Here is a 5,471-nt window from a genome sequence, read left to right on the forward strand (position 1 = left end):
TAGTTTTCTATCAGATGTGTAATACTCCTGGTCCTGGTTTTCTTTTTTTCACACTTTTTAAATCTCACCTTAAATTGCAGTTTCATTCCCTTTGGAGATCTCATGTGAGAGAATTAACTTTTTTTTTCTCTTGTACCTATTTGTTGTTTACAGTCTCTTTGTGCCTGGAAACCTGAGAAAAGGCAGCTGATTCTCAGCAGTTGCTTCAGTATACCTCTAATTGCTGGTCTTAATTGACAGAAGTTAATTGCTTGCTCCCCTCAGGCTTCATTTGTAGCATTTGGCCATGTTCTTCCCCAGCAGATAATGCTCCAAAGGTATTTTTTATGTTGTGTGCTTATAGTAGAGGTAAGGAAGATGTCCATCAACACATGCACTTAAATTACGATGAATCATACCTGCTTCAGCTCAGCAAATGTAGTGTTCAGTGAAGTAGATTTTGTTCTTTTGCTTAAGCCTGTCACTGCCAAACGTTTCTGCTCTCTCGACTTTGCCTCCACCACCACTGATAAAATAGGAAAAAAATGTTCTCTCTGGGAAGATTTGGGGGACAGGAGAAGCGTTATTGTAACTCCCCTGAACCTGATTTTAGACAGTACTGGTAAGCATGGATTATTAAGAGAAAGAAAAAGTAAGCCTGGAAGCTAAATCGAGAAGTCGATAACACGTTAGTACTTAGAACAGTGTTTAGAACGAGCTGCACTGCAGCTACAACTCAGTGTAAACTGTAGGTGGCACCATTTGTATAACATTTTGAAGAATACCAGGAGAAAAATCTCTGGCTTTGATTTGGGTGTGCAGGGCAGGTTGCCGTGATCGTATAGTGGTTAGTACTCTGCGTTGTGGCCGCAGCAACCTCGGTTCAAATCCGAGTCACGGCATGGGAAAGGGAATCTTTTAAAGAGCTGTAACAATAGGTTGTGTACCCAAACAAAACCATTAGGCAAGTAAGTCTCAGAGTAAGATAAGAAAGAAATTGGAGTATCTGTACCTTTCACAAGAATGTTTTGCTAAAAAGATGTATGACACAAGTATTAGTAATCCTGTTGCCAATGGTGATTTTTTTTAATTTTAATTTTTAATTTAAATATTTATGGATATTGTGATAAACATCGTGGGTTAGTGAGCATGTCATTTTTACTCATTACAGCTACTTAAGTTCTGGTCTGAGCCATGGAGTCTATTTGGTTTTGATCTGCCTGAGTTGCTTGGAAGTGTGACTGGAAATCCTGCTCACCTGTGCATGAAGTGCTGCTAGCAGAAGGTCTTTGCTGGTGGCAGGGAAGGGGAACCATCATTTGTCAGTGACTCCAGTGATTCCCTTTGTTTTTGTGGCTGGAATAGGGTATAACACCACTGTCCTGCCTGCCTGAGTACTACAAGATCAGGTTCTCAGAATGAAGTCTTCTAAAATGACTGTGTGCATTTCATATACTTACAGCAGCTGGCAGTTTGTCTATTAAGTGAAAAATTAGCAAGAAAATTACAAAGCTCCCAACAAAAGATCAATATTTTGGAGTTTATCTGGGTGTCACTGAACAGAGTTTCTGCAGCTGGTTCTTTAATTTGCTAATGAGTTTGTTCAAGAGAAACTGTTGTTTTCCTGTTACTGTTGCATTTGATTAGTCCTCTGTATGATGGATTATGTTTCTACCAGTTTCAGATGGATTCAAGCTTCATGTAGCAGGCCTAGCTTGCAGATTGTAAATGAGAGATGCCTTTCTCTCTGCAAAGCCTCAGGAACTTTTCTTGCCCCCCCTGCCCAGTGAGGAAGTGTAACAAAACCTTTTTGACATTGCTATCAGGAAAATCAAAGTCCCGTATGCCTGCAGACCTGGCAGGGCACCTCACCTCTAAGGCTGTAGGTTTAGGTGTCCCATTTTGCACAGGCTAGTGACTCCTGGCAACTTACTATTTCCCTCAGGTTCACAAGGTCGCTTTCTGTTGTGTTTCTAAAAATATCTTTGGATATTCCTCTGATTGGCCTCAGACTTCCTGTCTTAAGTATCACTCAGCCTTTTAGGAGTATATCAGAGCAATTAGCTCCTGACTTCTTTGTCTAATTGATGAGACAAATATGACTGATTTCCCCCCAAAAAAGCAATTTAGAAACATGCACTAACATAAAAGAGATCAGGATGATCTTTCATATTCTCTCCGTGCTGCAGTCTCTCAGAAATGTTGTCTGTTGTGTTAGATTTTATAAACTCCTGAAATACAAAACTAACTCATCACAGGTGCACATATTCTTTAACACATCCTAGTAAATGAAGTCCTGCTACAGAAATAAAAAAAATTGCAATGCCAAATATTTTGTTCTACTCATGTGTCATCCTGAAGCTGCCAAAACTTTCAAAGCTCAGCCCTGCTTGACCTCAGCCTTCCTGGAACAGATTTCTCTACATCTAGTGTTCATCTGTAGGTAAACTGTAGAAGCATTGTGTTACTCTATTGCTAGTTACAGTCATATTGATGATATTGAGGAGTTCTAATAGCGCAGTAGAAACATTCTGGATGTCTTTTTTTTTTTTTAATATATATGATGATTTACCTGGAAACAAGGGTCATTCCGTTTTTTTAGTTTATTTAGGGTACTGATATCTACAGTGCTAGCTCAATGCTACCACTGTAAACAGAAAGCAAGAATGGTGTAAGCAGATAATCAGATGTTTCTTACCACTGCAGTTACTTGTTCTCCTCACAAGAGAATCAAAATTAAAACCCAGCTTCAGTTTGGAATATAAGCAGGCAAGTGCAAGTAGTTCCCAGCATTCCATTTCCTGAGAAAATATTTATTATTTTTCCCATTTCATTAGGGTAAAAGAAAACAAAAAATTCAGTACAAAACAGTTCCCAAGGATGACAGGATTGCAGACAAAGAAGCACAGATATATAATTCTGGAACTGATTTTGAAGTTTGAATTATACAGAGAATTGCCAGTACCTTTCTGAAGTCTGTGCATAGTCCTTTCTAGCACACAGGTCCTGGTAACACTTTTCCAGTTGGATAACATAATCTAAGAGTAACACATTCAAAATACTAGCAAGGATGTAGGTTTACATGTTTCTGAACCTCTGAAGTTTTTTTGTCCACTTTGAACGTCAGGGAAAAGAGTTTGTTTCAGCAGCTTTCTCTACCTTTAGGCAGCAAGTTGGTATGGAGGGAAATGAAGAACAGTAATTTTTAAAATGAGACAGCAGGAAAGAATATATGCCTTTCTCTGAAGGTCTTCTGTGCCTTTCTGTGCCTGCCACTGTTCTTACCCATGGGCCATCCTGTGTAGAATGTAAAACTGGTAAGACTTGGAGGTGTCTTTACCCCCAGAAGGCCTAGTTCATCTTTTAGCTCTGAAACTAACAAGCTGTATCCAACCACAATGCTTAGGAAGATATTTACTTCTTGTTATTTGAGTTTAACATTAGCTTTTGGTTAGGGTTACAGCTGCTAGAGTTTTTAAGTTATGAAGAAAGACACCTTGCTGCTAAAAAAGGCAACAAAAGACTTGAAAAACTCTTGAAACTTCTACTTAACCTGATGCAGATTTGTTCTACTTCTTTCTTTTTTTCAGGAGCTTGGCAGTTGGTTGTTGTGTCTGTGATGTTCGTATCAGGTGTTGAGCAGGACAGAAAGCAGTGGCTGTTTTGAACCTGAAGCCATCAAATCAAATAATTCTATTTTTCATTCCCTTTACAGGAGTGCAGCTCATATTAAAACTTTTATAGGTCCCCTCTGAAATCCTTTCAAAGGGCTCTGGTCAAGAAGACTCTTTGAAGGGAGATCTGTGGTAAAGAGAACTCTTGAAAGCGTAAATAGCTGGTTTAGCTTTAGAAGGAATGCCAGGAATTCAGTTCACAGGTGGCATAATTTTACCTCTAGAAATTCAGCTATGAGTTTACAGGATATTATTGCAGGATGAGCAGTAACTGGGGAGAATTTGGCAGACAGAGAAATTCCAGAGCCTGATGTGTAAACATAGCTTCATAAACAATGCCTGATCTTGCAGCTCTTTAGCTTTTCTTGTAATCTGTCTTTGGTGTTTCTTAACAGCATGGCAAAGGAAAGTATGCTTTCTAAATAAGATTGTGTATTTTTTTTATCTGTAAAGCTCTAGAAATCCTACAACTTTCTGCACTGCATTTCAACCTACTGAATAGGGCCTGGACCACAAAACTACCAAATATACAAAATTAATATCTACACATTATTAGGTTTTCTTTTTTCCTTTCCTTCTTTTTTTTTTTTAATGCATTATATCTCATTTTGTCTCTTGAATTCTAAATTTCCAATTTTTTATTCTAGAAGCTTTATAGATACATCTCCTTGATTTTGAATTTCACAGAAACAAAACCAGCTCTTTGAGTTAGACTCAAATACATATGATAAATAACTCTTTCACAAAGTTTTGTGTATGTCATTCATGTGCTTAATGCTTTATGACTTATTCCTGCAATCTTGTATAAAGAATATGGTATATGTTTTCTCTGCACCAAATACAACTAAAATGATGACTTTTGGTGATACACCTTTTAAAGGATTATATTCTTTGCCACAATGAAGCATCTATCTAAAGGCATTCCAAAACACAATGTCTTAAAAATGTTGGAGAAGACAGCACTGTTTTGATGCTCCATGCTAATAGAGCAAAAACTTCTTATAATATGGCCTGTAATTTTATCATAATCAATATGTCTGTGCTGTTAAACCAGCACCTTCATGCCTCTTGGACCCAAGAGCTATGCATGGAACCCACAGCAGAGCCACTGCACTGGTAATTTCTGGTAATTTCTTTCCTGTGATTACCTGCATTCCCAATTTGTACCTTGTGCTTCCAGACTCTCGGAAAAATATTGGGGTTTTTTTTTGATTCTCTGATGTGAGCAACAAACCTTTTGTTTTACTCTCCAGAACTGTATCACTAATTTGTCTGGGGGTGGCAGATCTATTTATAATATTTAGGAAAATCTGGAATAGTAGGGTGAGTTTATTCTGGGGACCAGCACTGTTGCTATTATTCAGCATGCAGCTGAAGGCAAGAGGGTGTGCTGACCTTTGTGCTGGCAGAAAGAAGAAAACTTCCTTATGATATAACCATGAAGGCACTCGTATTAAAACCACATGGGGTAAATTAGTGCTTTACTGTAACAGTTGAGAAGGAAAAGTCTGACACACTTAGCTAAAAAAACAGTAAGAAAACTAGCATATCATGGAAAATTCTCCTCAGAAACAGAACTTGACTGAAAAATAATTGGAAAAGAACTTTAGAGGACCTAATATAAGAAACATGAAGTCTTCTGGAAAGACAAAAGTATAAATTCCAGAAAGATAAAGATCCTCTAGCAATTGAATTGTATTCACTATATTGCCCTTCTTATTTGTTATTTGCTGAGAAATGAGTTTAATGGCATTAAATATTTCCTGCTAGTCTTCATAGTTATGCAAGTCCTGGTTTAAAAGCAATTCCTTTTCATCT

General features: G+C 37.7%; 1 non-coding gene across 1 annotated transcript; it reads left to right on the top strand.

Annotated features, from left to right (window-relative positions):
* Positions 1-809: 809 nt before the first annotated feature.
* On the top strand, positions 810-881 carry TRNAH-GUG. Its single transcript has one exon. It is a non-coding gene; the product is annotated as a tRNA-His (tRNA).
* Positions 882-5,471: the final 4,590 nt, after the last annotated feature.

Source organism: Calypte anna, chromosome Z (genome assembly GCF_003957555.1).
Source record: "Calypte anna isolate BGI_N300 chromosome Z, bCalAnn1_v1.p, whole genome shotgun sequence".
Lineage (NCBI taxonomy): Eukaryota > Metazoa > Chordata > Aves > Apodiformes > Trochilidae > Calypte > Calypte anna.